At 42.5% G+C, this 17,817-nt stretch overlaps 1 protein-coding gene across 5 annotated transcripts in view; it reads left to right on the forward strand.

Annotated features, from left to right (window-relative positions):
• The first annotated feature begins 220 nt into the window (after positions 1 to 220).
• ARFIP1 (ARF interacting protein 1) overlaps positions 221 to 17,817 on the forward strand; it is a 607,935-nt gene continuing 590,338 nt past the window's right edge. For 2 of the 5 annotated variants that reach the window (XM_069631287.1, XM_069631291.1), the window contains exon 1: positions 221 to 375. The gene's annotated coding sequence lies outside the window, so the exon portion shown is untranslated. The other 3 variants (XM_069631288.1, XM_069631289.1, XM_069631290.1) reach the window with 3 other exon arrangements.

Raw genomic sequence — 17,817 nt, forward strand, 5'->3', positions numbered from 1 at the left:
AGATATGGGCTGTTCCTGCTAAAATGCATCAACGCAATAAGAAGCCTCGCTGTCTAATGGACCCTGCGCCGCCGAACCAACACTGCCCGAGGGAGCAGTTATGGAGAAAAAACACAGACCGACCTCACCATTGTTGCCCCTCTTCTCTGTTTATGGCACATTCGCTGTCACTTTGTTGTTGGTCCCTTCTCTATGTCCACGCCCCTGCGCCTGTCAATCTGATTTTTTCCGGTGCACTTGCGCTTCCGGGTCGCGTGGCACAGTGGGGAGCAGAATAGGCTGAATCTTAACAGATCTGGAGTCTCCACTGCTCCTCATTCAGATCCCGGTAACATCGGAGCGCCGGGGCGTGAAAGAGGGCGACTGCTGCAGCAGGTGAGGAGCCCAGAGTGGTGTGAGAAACAGAACACGGGAGAAACTGTCTACCAGTACTGCTTGTGGATGGAGTGTTGCCAGCGGTAGCTGTTATTAGTATTGCGGGGGCATTGAGGAGGAACTACACCTCACGTCATCACCGGCATTGCAGTTTACGTGTCCCAGCTTGACAGATCGGCATAATAGTGCCTTCAGCCGCAAGTCATCTCCACTTCGGCCAAACTCTACACTTCCTGCTTGCCCAGCCCATGTTCCCACTCTGTATACCCGGGACACCTTAGCCCAGGGTATGTGCGCATTTCGGATGTCTTTTCCCTACTATCCACAAACTCGCTATTGCCAGAGACTTTTTGTGTGTGGGGACGTTTTCCATCAGTGAATGTTTGTGACAGCTATCAAGTTCGCAGTAAATGATGTCATTTAAAGTACATCGGGCCACTAACACTGCCCGTAAGCAAGTGATTTAAGAACAATATTTTAATTTCTCTATGTACTTGCCACCATGGCTAATGTTGTTGTGATGTGGTGTATGGTTTTGCTTTGTCAGCTGCCAGTTTATTGTGCATGCCCGCATGCAAGGTAGCATAATCCCATGTAAACCGCTACTGTCAAGAGTGTTGTGTAAACTGCCGTAACATGATTTAGTCTAACAATACATAATATAGGCTAAGGGGTGCATACAAGCTTGAGATTACATGTTTTGTATGAATTTAAACAAATGTGACCAATTGTGATATTTCCAACGTGAGAACAGTTGTCCCTACTTATTGGGTGACCAAGGAATGGTGACCATCTTTAAATCTTTCTACCTCCTCTCTCGCTAATTGACAACATATCTGGACATACAACTCCAGCACAGAGACACAGGTTAACATAATGGAACGCACACCACACAGACATATGGTAATAAACCAAATTTCCTTAAATGGTATACACTAACCCACCTCAGATCTAGTGACACAACTCCCCCACATTCTCCTCAAACACCAGTACGCCAGCCTCCAAAGACAACCATACAATTCCTATTAGCAACCTGGAGTGAACAATAACTGCTCCAGACAACTCAACAACAAAGAGAGCCCTATACTTCCAGATCTGCAAACATCTATTTTGCCATGCTCTCTCTGCTCCTCTATCCCACCTCTTGAAGATCCAAAAGTGCCAAGAAACCATACAAGTTGCAGAAGTGGTGCTATACAATATTCAATAACGGGGCATAGCAGAGGGTTTAACTGATTCTCTCTTGTGGCACTGAGCTATGTCTGGCCCAAGTAACTCGGATGACTGGCAGCAAGAGGATAGCAAATGAACGTTAGTTCTGCTGCACAGTCCACTATACTAGCATCTCTGGTGCACCGATTTGCTGATGAGTATATATACCCCCCTTTCAAATCAAGTATTCTGGGACTGGGGGAAGGTCACTGCTTCATTAATCCAGTTTGGTGACAGCCTCTTGGGGCACCAAGAGATGAGCACGAGGGGACATAATTTGTTACCTAAATCATTAAATCGGCTACGCTGTAAGAAAGGCTTTTAATATAGTGGGAACTCGATCACTTCTGTGGGCACACATTTTTGCAGTGACAGTAAATTTAAATAATTTGTACAGAATCACACAATAAACTGTGAAGTCAGTATTTTAATCCACTCTGCAATTTTAGGCACTCAACCTCATACCTTCTGAGCTCTAGTTAGAACCAATATTTTTGCTTTAGCTTTCAAGAACTACAATAATTCACTCGTAGAGTTTACTTGCAAAGTATTTAAATCACCCGTAGCAACCTGACATGCAAATCCTTATAAAACATGCTAATTCAAAAGAGTATCATTGTAGCTTTTTTCCACACCCTGAATTATTTTTGTTTTGCATAAGAAAGTAGCGGATGTCATGGATATAAACTACATTTTAAAAAGTAGCTTTTAATTTGTGACTCAGTTTCTTACTCTGGGCAATCTTGGCCTACTGTGGTTAAGGACATCTAACATGTGTATGTTCTCTAGTGTGACTTTAGCTGAAGCTTTTATGTTAAAGGCTGCTCTATCCCCTGTTTCCTTACTTTACGAAACTAAACTAGACACTTAAAGATTGCTGTAACGATTACTTGTGTCCTGTCCCTTCTTACTTTCCCAATCTATCTTCTGCCAAAGTTTGTGCCTTTTTGTTAACGATAAACTACGTGTGTCGCCCTTAAATTGTATTCGAAGCAGGCATATCTTTTGTATGTCATTTCAGCCGCGTGGGGGCTTTCTGTTGCCATAGTCCCATCACAGTTTCAATTGCCTGAACATTCATGTGTGCCAGGTTCAAAATGTAGCTCCTGTTTTAGCCTAGGAGAGTCTTGTTCACTTGACCCTGAACAGCTATCATTAACTCATGTTTACTACGCAGGCCAATTGACCACATACAAACATACCAATGATATTAACAGGGTACAAAATTTCCACTAGCCATTGGCTAGTGACATTTGACTCTTGGCGAGTAAAAAATGGTGTGCTGTGTGCATGTTTAGAATTGAGGTGGCAAATCACTTTTTCATGACTGGCTAGTAGCTTGCAACTTGGTATTTTGCCGCTTGATATTAACTCTGTTACAGTAATGTGTATAAAGGAGAATGTAGCACACATCAAAGGACGTTTAAAGCATAAATGACAAACATTTAGAGTTTGTATCTCATGTGCCAGTTGCATTGGCAGTGTGCTATGTACTAGCTCCGGGTTTCCTATAGGGTTGCTCCTGCTTGCCGGATACCCAGGAACTGATTTTGGCTCCTGCTCATCAAATCACAATTACTGTGCCCTTAAAGAAAAATGCTGCTGATAACAATGAAATGTTACAGAAGTAATTGCCAGGCCTTTAACATGCTGACCGAGCAGCCCCAGATACTGTTGATGGTCTGTGTCCTGCTCATGACCGCTCTTTAGGTGCTTGAAGTCCAGCGAGCAAAGATCCAGAGATGTCCATGGGGTGGGGCACTTGAGAGGGATGAAGCTCATTTAGCCCAGTGGTGTTGCACCCTTTCTGGTGATGTTTGCTGCATCCTAGGTATTGCCACAAAAATGTACTCAGTGTAAATAAGCATCATTTTTATAATATTTAAAAATAAAGATACCAATTGGTCGCTGATTAGTGTGCAGCCTAAGGTGTGAGGTTGGCCCACTAGGCATTCTGTGCTAGAGTTACCCTCAGTGTATGCTGCTGAAAATAGTATTAAGATTGTTTGTGGGGACAGTCTCCAAAAATGTCATTTGAGCCGGGTCTCCTCTCAGTTCCCCACAAGCAGAAGTTGTTTGCCATGTGAGTTTGCAGAGACTTGCCAAAAGTGAGGGCATAATCTGGTGTGGCTTGCGTGCCTATACTACTTCTCAAATGTCAACCCTTCATTCCTCCCAGCTAGTACTGTTTCTTGGGGTGGGTAGCTCACCAATGACTGCAGAAACATCATTCAGTGGGTAGTTTGGCCTGACTATTGATTCGAAATGGGAGAGGTCCATAGCGTGAAAATAAATCCTAGGACTTCAAAGGGATGAACTAATCCAGGCATATTTTTGAAGTCTCTTCACGATGTAGAGAATACGACAACCATACTCCTTTTTTTTTTTTTTTTAAATCTTTTTTTTGTTTTTTTTTTTGTTTCAATATCGTTGTATAATTTGTGTATGTATCGAGTTTGTTTATTAATGAGATTTGTGTACTTTTCAAGCTGTCGCTATAAAGTAGAATATTAATGTAGAGTGAACAAGCCTGGAATATATGATCCCGTGCCTACATTGCCGACTGGGTTCAAATCCGGCTTCACCGCTTATTCAAAGTGTGCAATTGTAGATATATCATTTTATCCCACTGTTGGATTAGGTGCCAACATTGTGAGTCTCTAAACATTGAATTGAGTTTGCAGTGTTCCCTATTTAACACACACTAAAAAAACTTCACACACACAGTTTACTAGACTGTGTACCATGGCAAAGCTTAAATTATGACTTGTGCAGAGTGAACATGTTATTTTTTGTAACACATTCATCACACAAAAACGTTTGTTTAAGTGCAGAATTCTCTGCTCTGTCTTTCAAGATACTCCTTTTGGCAGCGTTCCTTGTCTGGATTGGCCCGATGATCAGCGCACCTACATTTGGTATTTAACCTGGGAACGCGTGCAAATTACACTAAGTATACTCCATTCAGCGATAGGAGGAAGCCTTAGTTGAGCCCTGCAGGTAAGCCTGGGATTGGTGCTTGGTGTGCGTGCTACCCGGCTACCTTACTGTGAATTTCCAAGATTAAGCTTTATCTAAATTGATCAAATGGTTTATAATTTACGTAGTAATCTGTTGTGAGAGTGGAAATACTGCAGAAGCTTTAGTTGAACACAATACTTTTGGCTACATCCCTTCACGTACCTAGTCCAAAAACCAGGGATAAAATTACTGACCACTTTGCACAATGGACTGCTACAAGCACGTATACCGTGGTGACAGGGATGGGTTACTCAATTTAGAATTCCTCTTTACTGCCACAAAATGATAATTACTGGTTCTATGTGAAATAACTTTTTTTTTTTAGTTTTTCTTATTTTTCTTTTAAATGTCTCAAGAGAATAAGACCGATTTACTTTGACTGATTTTCTTTTGATTGGAAAACCGTCATTTTCTCTTGAGACCTTTTTTAAAATAAGTTTTCCCTTATTTTTTATTTAAAAAAAATAAATATTTTTTTAATATTCCGGGTTCACCCTCCAACCCCCCATTGTTCTTCCTTCCACCTACCCTCTCCCGTGGGATTTCAGCCCCAGACCCCACACCCTAAACCAAAACACATACATACAACACGCGCACGCACACACATACACTTACCCGTTCTCCTTGGCCTCCGCTTCCTGGTCCCGCTGAGCCTGTCAGCCCCTGCGCGCATTCGTGTGCAGCAGAGGTGTGACAGTTCGCTTTAGAAAGTCCGCTCTGTACGTTCAGAGCGGTCTTTCTAAAGTGACCTTTTAGTGAAAAGATCTTTTCACTGGGAATACAATTATCTCCTTAATCTTTTTACATTTTTTATTTATTTGTATTGATTGTATCACAATTTTTTACAAAGAATTGAATGTGTATCGTTAACCTTCATATAAAGTCAGGCGTGAAGAATATTCTCAAGATTCCTGGTCTTGGTGAAGTCTCTGTCTTTTCCAAAACGATGGTTTTCATGAATGGAGCTACTGCCGTCACCCACTTTGTTTTTTCTCCATTCGTCAAAAGAGACCAGCATGTTTCTTCGGCGTGAGTTTTCCCTGACTTCAGAATTTTTCTCAAGTAGGTGTCTCTTGCTGCCTGTGTTCCACTACAGGATAAGAGAAGGTGTCGAATTGTTTCCACTTGGTTAGTGATTTTACAGAAACAGCATTAATTTGAGGTGGTTTTGTCTCTTATCACCATTATTTCTTTGGTTTTCATAAGGTTCAAGCGCGTTCTCAAGGATGCTTCGGCCCAAGGTTTTGTTTGGGAACTTTGCTAAGTAACCACTTACTTCATTGACTTTCTTTGAGTTGATTGGAAGATTCACAGTTAATTTGTATTTCTCTGCCTCTTCTAATGTCTTGATCCAGTCTGTTTAAATTCTTTTTGTGACTTTGCACGGGTTGTTTAAAAGCTCCTCTTAAGAGGTACATGCTTCCTCCAATAACTCATTGTCATCCGCGTCCCACTTCGTTAGCATGTCGTTTTTTCCTCCAATTTCTTTGCAATAATTTCGAAGATTTTTGGCTTCGGATGTACGATAACCTTTCGGTACAACATAAGGGTGTTCTTTGGCGATGATTGTCTTCAGTGATGTCAAACACAATTCTCTTTGAATCGGGGTCACAGGGGTTGATTGTGGTAGTCCCAGTACCTGTCGCCAGAAATAACCTCAAGTTTAGTCTTTACCAGGATTTTGGGCATTCCTTCTGCTCCGTAAGTTACACTTGGGACCACTTTAGCCTTATAATAATTCAGTGCCGGAATCAAGGAGAAACAACCACATTTTTTATCTAGGGCCTTCGCTTGCGATATTGAACATTTCATTTTTGCATACATGTTTGCTTGCAGAGGTTGTTCCTGTGGGTTATTGTTCAGTATTATTCCAAGATATTTAAATGTGGTCACCTTTTCCAGAACCATGCCGTCAGCATACCCTTTTTGCAAGGATTCTGGACAGTTTAGTTTCGTCAGTTTCCTCCAAAGTCGGTCCCGGTTGACCTGGTCAAATGCTTATACCAGATCAACGAATGCCATGAAAACTCTTGTTCTTCTCCGCAGGATCCTTGCTTTAAAATTCCTTAACAATAAGAGGTTTGCTGTGGTTCCTATGTTTTTCATGAACCCCCGTTTGAAACGGGTTGATGTATTCTACCTTTTTTTTAGCCACTCCTGTAAGTAATCCAGCACTAGTTACCCAAATACTTTACCAATCACGTCAAGTAATGCGATTGGATGTTATTGGTGCAGTATCATCCTTTGGACCCCTTTTGAATATTGGCACAACATTTGCTGTTTTCCATGTTGGCGGAATTGAGTTGGTTTGATTACAGTTGTTGAAAATTTTACTCATAAAGCGTGCCCATGCTAGGGGGTGCTTTTTTAAATCTGTGTTGGAGATCCCGTCTGGGCCCGCCGCTCTGGAGTTCTTGAGTTTAGTGATCTTCAAAATTATTGACTGTGTCACAAGGTACTGTCCATGGTCTAGAGCGTTGAGGTGTCAAGGTGTCTGTATCCGGTGGGTTATACCGTTTTTTGGATTGTTCTGTCCATTGCTTTTCCCCCCACGTTGTTTTGAAGAGGGTCCTCTGTGTTTTTCTTTGTTGCCTTTACTGAGATTTCCTTTTGCAAATCACTCTAAGCATCAGCTCTGCGTCATGTTGGTACAATTTGATGCGATGTTGAATGAGCTCGTTTTTGCATACTTTTTCGGCAATCTTTGCCTTCATTTGATTTTTTATGAATGTGTTTTCCTCACTAAGCGCTTTAGTTGTTGCAAGATTTTTCTTTGTTCAACCACCTGTTGGTCATATGTATGGTTTTGAGGGCCCAATCTTTGTTGCTTTTTGGAAAAGATGCACCGAAAGGGTTGGATCGAGATATTTCCTGTGTCTGATCTTGTAGGCTTCATACTGGCTTGACATTTGGGTGATCGCTTTCTCCGACAGTTTGAGGCGGGTGCCACCCTCGTTGACTTCCACCTCTGCCTCCCTTAATTTGTGTTCTAGTTTGCAGAACGATGCAAATGTAGGGATGGCCTGCACCTCTATCATGCAGTCTATTGTGGTTATAATTGATGGTAACCTTTCGAATATCGGTGTGTTTCTGTAGCTTTTTAACACATGATCTGTGGCTAGCAACTTGGTGCAGCGACCTTCTGATGGCTAGATTAGAAGTAGCATTGTCATCTGGATTAATCAGCTACTAACAGCACATCAAAGCTTGATTAATATACGAAAATATTAACAAGGTGCAAGTAGATCAGCAGACCACTTTGCGCAACATTGAGGGTCTCCTCATTGACGCAACACACCAGCCAGGGGTGTCTCTTTTGAATCAGATTTTTTTTCTGCTCCACCTGAGTTCTGCCCACTTGAGGAGAGTGTGCTACCAGTATTGGGTACGCTGACTAGGGTCATCATCTCTAGATCTATGGTTTCCACCCCCAAGCCCCTCCCCAAGAGAAACGCCCCTCAAGTGGTGCAGGATGTATCCATCCGTTCAGGCCCTTATAATGTTAGTGCTATTCCATCTGCTTCTAAGCAAATGAATGAGGCCAGCCCCATTGCTACATTGGTTGAGATCATAAACGCCACTTCCACCAATGAGTTGTCTGCGAAGCAGGGGAAGAAGACCAAACACTGCAAAAGAAAAGAAGAAAAAGAGATTCAGGCAATGCCACGGGAATGGTGATCAGCAATTTAAATGAAAGGAAACCAGTACGTGTTTGCGTTGGCCCTAGAAGCCTCAGCGGGACCAAAAAATAAACAGAAGCCAGGTAAAAAGAGGAATAAACAACACACTGTCAACCTGGACAGGTGGCTTATGAAGCAGCCCACCACACACCCGATGTTCCCAGATGAGCAATGTCCTTTGGATCCCACTATGGATGAAGGCCTGGCATTGTCTGGGTGTGTAGATACCGAGGGGCTGCATAGCCATGGACGGTGGGCTATCTATTCAAAGTCCTACAAAACAGCTGACCATCTGGCAGGGTGCACCTATCAAGATCGTTCTGCTGATATTAAGGAGGATTACCAACAGACTGCCTCTGTATGGACTTTACCCTGCAGCATTTTAATAAAAGAAGTTTTAGACCTTAAATAAGGGGGTACCCTGAACAGAGCTTATGTCCTTTCTCTACTCAATACACTACCTTTGTTAAGAGTGATTACATCGGCTGACATTGGTTGGGTCGAACAGTTAGATAACAGCTGCTGAAAAGCTCTGTCTTGCAATGTGTGTTACAAACTTCATAATGCCCTTTGCAAAAGACTTCCTAAAAATGGGCTACAACTTGACCTGGTATGAGGACGCGATTGACAAATCGAAGGGCAGAGAAAAATTTAAGGTCACTTTTGACCAGGTTGGTCACAGGTTTTGAGTATAGGCTACACATTTATTTATTTTGCCATTTATATAGCACACATAACCCAGAGGCATCTAGGCGCTTTTAGCTTAAGAGGTTGGTTACTCTTGGACATAACTATCCAGTGAAGAGTTTGGACCTTATTGCATGAGGTTACAGTCATATGCCGTCCAGCATAGTGGTAGAAAGTTACAGGTTACATCATTATCATACATTATTTACAAGTCTGTTAGCACCGTGATTTGTTATACAAGTTACGTGTGTTACTGACATCATCGTAGTACCAGTGATTGGGTTGCGACATACAGGGTAACGGGCAGTTGAGCAGTGATGTTGTGATCACCCTATACGAACCCTAAACTTTCGTTAGTTGCGGCCTTGCGTGAGGAGACAGGTTTTAAGGCCTTTGCGGAAGGACCATAAAGATGGGTTGGTCCTTAATGCTAGGGGCATGGAGTTCCATAATTTGGTGGCAAACACTGGGAAGCTAGAGCCGCCCGCTTTCTCTCTCTTAAATCTAGGTATAACAACTAGACTGTCATAGGTGGATTTGGTGGGTCTGTTGGACTGGGCATTTGATGTTAGGTTGACTAGGTATGCTGGGGAGTTGTTAGAGAGGCATTTGTGTGTGAGTGAAAGGATTTCGAAATGCAATCCGATCTCGACCCCGGAGCCAGTGTATGTTGCATCTGGTTGACGACGTATGTTCATGTTTGTGTATGTTGAGTGCAGCTCTGATGGCATTGTTTTGCACAACTTGTAATTTACTGATGTTTCGGGCATTAGAGCCTGCAAACCGGGAGTTGCAGTAATTATCCTGGATAGGATAAGTGCTCTTGCCAGTGTGATGCTGTTCGGGCGATAAGAAGGGTCTGCTGACTCTCTGCAGAGTCGATGTAGACGCCTAAGGTTTTGATCTCCTTGGCTACATTTATGATGTTGCCATCAATGTTGAAGGATTTGTAGAGTTGGTGTAGTTTGTTTAGTTTGAGTTGGTTACCAATGATGAGTAATTCAGTTCTCATCATTGAGACATAACTCGTCTCATGCAGCTCGTTCTGACTTTAACAAGCTAGCTAGAGACTGGAATTGGCTACCAGGGGTTCTTGAACCCGAAATGGTGCAAAGACCCTATCAATATTTATTTTTTAAGCTTTCTATTTGCTCCTAGAACACTTATGGAAGTTCATTAACAATGGAGAACGAGGTCGGCAATTGCTATGCCATGATGTTCTCTTGGTACAAGAAAGCTAGCTCTTGAGCAATGGTTTATTGGATGACTATAAAGAATTTGGTTGTAAAGGGAGGTGATTTCCCTCCATATGTACCACTGGCTGAAGTGATGCTTAATAATGATCTCCCTGTAGTGGTTATCGATATCTGTTTTCACCGCGGCTGTTTAAACCGTGTTGTTTTCACCTGGCCCTTTTTTTTTTTTTTTTTTTTAAGCAGACGGGGGCGGGGGTCCCTCCTCCTCCTCCTCCCCCATTGCTGCGATTAAAACACGGTCACCACAATATCGATGATCCTTCTGGGAGAGGACAGACGAGTATTTTAAATATCGTTGAGGAAGTTAAGGCCTACAACCGAGGTTCTCCTCTTAGTAGCCGGTGACATTAATGCACTGTGTTGTGAAAACGTTGTACGCTCGCTATTCTAGGCCTCCCAGATGTATGGTTGGTGGGTTTAACTAAAAATAATATATTTATGCTGAATGGCCGCACTTCTGGTGACATACAAGGCACTTTTACATGGATGATCAGTGAAAGAAATTCTATCGCTTCGAATTTTATCTGGGTGGAGCATAATCAACTTAGTGATCATGCACTCATCTCTTTGGCCCCGTCCTTAAACGTTAAGTGCCCTAGTGAAGAGAAATTAGGTCCTGTAATGGTTAACACGAAGGGCAATGGGGTGGGATGGATTGATTGCTGCTAATATTGTACTCGCACTGATAACATGAGCATGGAAACATCATATATGTTAGACCATTGTAAAGTGGAAGCATTCTCATATATGGCCTGACGGCTGCTTTTGGCCAGTGCACTTGCACCACTAATCTAGAGTACTCAAAGTGTTTGTCCCCCTTTGATGTTCACATTTCCTACAAACCGGTACAAAATAAGTGGTGCTGCATAGCAATTTGCTATGCTATTCTGTAGCTTTGCTAAGTAAATTGACACTTATGTAGCACATCTTGCTATTTAAATTGCCCGGGTAATTCCAACACAGCTCACCCCGTATTCCGCTCTTGCCATCCTCTTTTCACTGCAAGTTCGAAGTGGATAATGGAAAGAGTGCAGCGGTAATCAACTCCTATACCTAAGTCCAAAACACCTGTTTGGGAGTGCTAGCCAAGAAAGGTCCTTTTAATGTTCACATTGCAAACCAGAGGTAATCTGGATGGTACTTTTTATTAAGCTAACTAAATCCTGTTTTAGCAAAAACGAGTATGTGTTAACTTTATTTTTTTTAAACTGTCCTGCCATTCAATTTCTAAAAAGAAGTGGTTACATAATGCATGACCGCATTGCATTGTCCCTGTTTTTCAGTTAAGGGTAGGTCATAGTGTCAACTATATTTCATTTTGCTGGGGAAGGTGCATCATATTGATCAACACTTTTGAAAATGGGCATGATCACATTGCCAAATGCTTTTAATGGCAAACCTTGTTTTGTAACCTGCTGGTTGCATCTATACAAGTGGTGCTCAACCCATGAGCTGACCCCAACTCTTGGACATAACTATCCAGTGAACGAAATTAGGATTGGATGACTAGGAGCTAACGACAGCTACATAGTGTTCAGCAAATCGAACTTACACAAGATGCAAACGTATAATTTTGCCCCTTATTTATGACGCCTGTATAGATGTATACTCATTTGTATTTATAGATTGTCCCAAACACATTTGAATTCACATAGGTCTGTTTTGTTTGGCATTAGTTGGCATGGGGAGACAAAAGTAGCTCCTGGCAGCTGTTGGTGTCGAGTTAACCAGGTTCTTATAGACTCCAAGCAGGATCTAAAAAGTTACCACCTCCCCTCAATTTCCAACCCTGCTATATTTTCACCCTGTTGCTTTATACCAGCTATCCTGAAAGTGAAATGGCTGAAAATACTCCATATTGTACCTAGTTTGCCCAGGTATCTGCATGATATGCCATCCACTCTGCTTAGTCTCATACTTTTCTTTCCTCTTACATTATGAATACTCAAAGCTATTGTGTGCAAACTCAGACCTGCCGCAATACCATACACTGTAGTTAGCCCGCAGAGCTCGTTTTTCTCTACGATTTTGATTGCATTATATATTTGCCCCTGTGGAAGGGATCTGGCCAGCCTGGAGGCTGGAACGCAAGCAGAATCTCCAAGTGGATCTCTGCATTTCATGCCGGCCCGCTTCGCATCTTTCCAGCCTTCACCCTGTCCTTTAAGGTAGTGCCCCCGGCCAGCGTCTTCACTGTAATGCTACACCTTGACCATCACCTCTCAATCCGGCCAATCCCCTGCGCACATCCTTACTCTCCTACAGGTCCTGGAAATAGTTTCTTCCAATAGCAGACATATGCATAGGTTTTTTTGGGGGGGCGGGGTGGATTAACTGTGCAATGCCTGGTTCCCTTAAAAGAAAAAAAAAAGTATTAGTACCTGAGATGGCGGCTCTGAGTGCTAATAATCATAAATATTGCTTTCATGGGTGTGCAGGGCTGGAATACTGCACTTGAGCCTACCTGGCTCAGGCTTGACGGAAGTTAGTTGCCCTGCCCCTCCGAAAGTTGTATTTAATGCTATATTGGAAACAGTTGATATCAAGGAGATGTAAGGGCCTTCTTGTCCACCTGAAGTTGACAATTGCCATGCCTGCCGGAACACCATACTACTTGCTTAGTCTCAGGCTTTGACTTTTGTTTAACATTGTGAACGTTTTGTTGCATGAAACTTCTGCATACACAGCAAATGGTGGGTCAGGCATACATTATATGGGGCACTGCACTTTGCAACACCGACTGCACAGAGCCTTGCACTGACTACTATTATCAGCGATTTTTTTTCTCGTCTCTATTTGTTTGTGCCCATTCATGCAGCTAACGTTTACATTTTACAGAGCTGTATCTCATTAATGTCTTCAGTGGTAAACAAAAATGCTGTATTGTTGCTCATTTTGTGTCTTGGGTACAAATAATGTCTGGTGATAAAAAATATATTGGTACAAAATTGCTAATCAAATAAGTTTCTTTGCTATTTAATTAGCAAACTATGCTGATCCATTTTTGAAATCTAATTTATGCCTTGCACAATAAGCTCTCCATGAGAGGAGATCTTTGTAACATTTGGGCTAAACACCATGCAGCCCTTGATGATAAAAATGGCACATATAAGGGCAGGGAAAAACTGTTGCCGTAATTGGTAGTGCGCTTATAATCTCGGAGCACACTATTTTGCTCCACACCAGGGCTAGTGGGGATGCTATGAAATGTCGGAACTTGGTCAACAAGTCGTCCAAACCAGCAAGTAACCCACTGCTTAATTCTGCGGCTGAGGAATCCTGGTGCTGCTATTTCGGCTCTCTTGTTATAAGAGCCCAGGGGATCGGTCCTTTTTGTAGCTATCTGGATAGCAATTTAGATCCAAGCTGGTATATGGTAGACGCCATTGCTGGACTTATTAAAAAACCTTAAAAATGTGCATGCGCCCGAGCCAGACGGTTTAGCCATCGTAGTCCTAAAAAGACATTGATACTTGGGCCAACATTAGGTAAAGTATTTGAACAAACTAGTCCGTAGTAATCCCATTCCCACCTCCTGGAAGATATCATGACCTAGCCAGTTATAGACTTTTGTACTTATTTAATGTTCCGGGGGAGACTTTTGCTAAAATCCTTTTAAGGAAACTTACTAATTGGGCTGAACGGAATCCTCTTTTAGACCCATTCCAGGCTGCAATTAGGAAATGTCCTGGCTCTGCCCAAAATATTGTATTGCTTAAAATTCTTACTAAACGCGCTAGAGCAGGGAACTCTCCGTTGTTCATTGCTTTCATAGACTATTTTGCAGACTTTCGACTCGGTCAATGGGTCCTTGCTTTGGGCCAAGCTTTATCATTGGGAGGGTACCAAAGGGATAGTCCAGCTGTGTACGCACACATTGGTTGTCGTCAAACATGACAATCTGGGGCATTTTACAGAAAGATAATAACCAACCGGGGCCTGAAGCAGGGGTGCTTATTGGTGCCACTCCTGTTCAACCTGTACATCGCTGATGTGCCTGCTAGACTTAAGTTAACAACTATTCCCCCCCAGGGTTAAAGACGCACATGTCATGTGGTTGGGTTATGCGGACGACTTTGTCCTTCTGGACCGTACTGCAGTAGGGATCAAAAGATCTCTTGATGCCTTGCAGATATTTTCTTCGCAGCGTGACCTAAGCATCAACATGTCTAAAATCGAAATAATTTAATTTTGGTAAGTAGGAAACCTGCTTTTGTTCATATTTGATTTTTATTAACACTAAATTAAAATGTGTCCATTCCTATGTATATCTGGGCACGCTCTTTCACAACACAGTGAACAGGTCATCTGGGAGCATACTGCTACTAGTCCTAATGAAATTGGGCGCTCTCAGGAACCTGAGAAGCCGTTTTTGACGGCTATCATTCAAGTGTATAGTAGTAGTCTGATGCCCACAATGCTGTGCAGAATGTGTGCTGGTTTGGAACATATAGAAGTAGACTGGATTCAATCGAAGGCATCATTTCGAGAAAGATATTGGGACTTTCTAATCCGGTTCCTATATGAGTAATTCGACTGGAATTGGGCATTTCCTATTTGTTTGTGATGACTATGATCAGAAAAGTCACCTTCTATGTACAAATGCATAAATCCCTTATTCTGTTTGGGCTCTGCTGCGTTCAGCCATTGACAATGGTAACTGTGGCTGGAATTAATTCTCAAACGTGTAATTTAATTTGTGGATTCGATAAACTGGTGCATTGAATGGTCACTTCCACATGACCAGCTGGTATTGCAGTTTAAAGAAAATGTATCCACCTGGGATAAAATCTACAAACATGAATTGGCACTGGACAAAGTCTACCGAGGTTCTCGTAAATCATACCTGCGTATTATAGTGGTCAGCCTGAGTCTTTTTTTCTTCTAAAGTTTCCATTCCCTGAATTAAGTCGTCAATTTCTATTATTCCATCTCAATCACCTGCCATGTATCGCTATTATTGGCACTAGCATCGGCCTACCTCTTGACAAGAGATGTTGCTGAATCTGTGATCAAAAAGAAGGGCAAGAGACTGCTAGGCACGTATTGTTGGAATGTGTCACGGTTTTATTACATGGCACTCTCCAGACAGGGACTCCTTCCCCGTCAATGAATGTGGCGTACAACAAAGCGCATTTTATTTTGAATAAACCACGGGTTCTTTTATTTGAGTAGGCCTCCAACCCGTCTCGCACCCAACCTCCACAAACACCATGTGTCACAATGGACCAGGAATCAGGCCGGTTTGTATCAATAAGATATTTTATTATTTAATGGAAAAGGAAAATCAAACAATTTTACAGCCACTACTATTGTGGTACACAATTGCACTAATCTCTACAAAACAATTCAGTGAATACCTACTTTTACAATTCTCACAATCTTCAATGGCAACACAGAAAAAGAGCAATTTCTAGAAAGAGAACGCCAATCGATGGTTTAGCACTCCCACCCCTCCCACCCCCCAACCATTAGCTAACTTGATTCCTTTGAATGGTAGGCAGTGGCAAGGAGTAGGGATAGGGAGAGAGAAAATCGGTTTTGAGTAAATGCCACCACCTCGGGATGGGAGGCCAGCAAAGAAGTGAAACCCTGTTTTTGCAGCAAAACGGCAGAATTGGATTTTGATTACTCACACGGCTACTCAACTGCTATGCGACTGAATCAAAGGAAATTCATGTTGCTACACTGGAGGAGATAGGGAAGCTTAGACTACTAATCAGCACACAAGGGCAACGTAGAAATAAAGTAGGAAAATCGGTTTTGTGGAAAAAGCAAATGCAAAAGGAAAAAATACAGTGGCAAATGGAAATTCATTTTACACAGGCAACTCGGAGAAGGGGTATAGCTCAGAATAGAAAAATCGGTTTTCTTTCACAAGGACAGAGACACATAACAGACTTGTTCGCAAAACTGCTCTCAATGGGACTATGGTTTGGGGTTTTAATAGGACAGGTGCAACTAGAAATGCGTGGGGTAAGTCACACAATACACAAACAAATTCGTTTTTCAGTTACAAGGAGACTGATTCTTTTGAGGCAATTCTTTAATGACTATAATTATTAAAGAAAGACACCAGGGACAAGGTGGTTAATTTCGAATTTTAACCAACTTGTACCGTGAATTTCAATGGGGTATTAATTGATTGACTTAAGAATATGCTAAGGATTTACACTGAGAGGTTTACCAAAGGGAATATGCGAACATACACAGGCTAAACAGTTTCTTCTATGGGAAGGTGACTGAATTAAACTAGCAATGGGGGTTTCTATGGGTGCAATGCTAATAAAGAGCTTATGCAATTTAGCGCTTGGGTTATCTGCTACTTACAAAGTAAGCCTTGGTTTGGGATTCTGGAAAGTCAGCTGGATCTCAGGACACCCTGGACAGCTAGGCAAGGGGTCTGGTCACTGCACTCTCCTTGGTATGGTTCAGCTGCCTCCTCTCTGTCCCCCTTCTCCTGTCTCCCTGGATTTTTCTTTTCCCTGACTTCGTACAGTTCCCCTTATATAGCCCAAATGACATCACTCACTTTACAATCTAGGGGGAATACTCTATAATTACACCTCGGATAGGACAGTTTACCATTCCTCTCTCCGCCCCCTGGCATGATTGGTCTAAGGGAAGAGAGCACCATCTGTCTATTGGCATTTTATTACCCTTCTTTGTTCTCTTGGCTACTTTTTGACAAACATCCAGTTTTGTCTCATAACTTCATATTTCACTTTTATGCATGCGTACGGAGGCTCACATCTTTCCTAATCCTCTCCATTCCACACCACATTTATAGTATTAACAGTCTGCACCGGAACGGTCTCTTCTTCGTCTAATGATCTTCCTTTACCTTCTTCATTGACATAGAGCACTCTCCTCTGATTGAATCGACCAAACTGGTTACAGTAGTTCGCAAAGTGCCCCTTTCTCTTTCACTTCACGCAGGTGGCCCCTCGTCCCTCGTTGAAATGCTCCAGAATCGTTCTGGTTTTAGGGTTGAAGTGCAACTCAAACTTGAGAAGAGCTGTTTCAAATTCGTTTGCGGAATCGCCTCCTCCATTATCTGACAGCTGTGTTAGCGTCTCGAAAATCCTCTGCCCTTCGTAGCCTAGGAAATGCATCAGCAAGTCTACCTTCCAATCATTGGAGTACGAATTGCCACCAACCGCTTTAATGTAGTGCATAAAGCCTTTTCTCCATTGGGCCCACAATATCTTTGCTGGACCTGGTGTGGGCATGCTACACCTGGCATGGCCATTTTATCACAATACTAACAGCGAAGACCTTTCTTTCGCTGGAGTGCACCCTCTTGATAATATTACTTCACACTCGTATTATTATGTCACTCTACATCTTGCTCTACCTTGCATGGGTAGTAAACTCTGGCCTCGCTCGTCTTCCCATTCACTTTGCTGTGCTGATATCCTTTGTGCTGGGCGCCTGGCTTCTCTTGCACCTACACTGGGCTTCTACCCCTTCAATTTACTGTGCTGCTGGGTTCAGTGTGCACCCTCCATGCCCTCGTTCTCTTTCTATTTGCCGTGCTGCTAGCCTTTGATAATGTCTACAATGCCACTCCTCCTTAAAGAATG

Source organism: Ambystoma mexicanum, chromosome 6q (genome assembly GCF_040938575.1).
Source record: "Ambystoma mexicanum isolate Mex_15411 chromosome 6q, UKY_AmexF1_1, whole genome shotgun sequence".
Lineage (NCBI taxonomy): Eukaryota > Metazoa > Chordata > Amphibia > Caudata > Ambystomatidae > Ambystoma > Ambystoma mexicanum.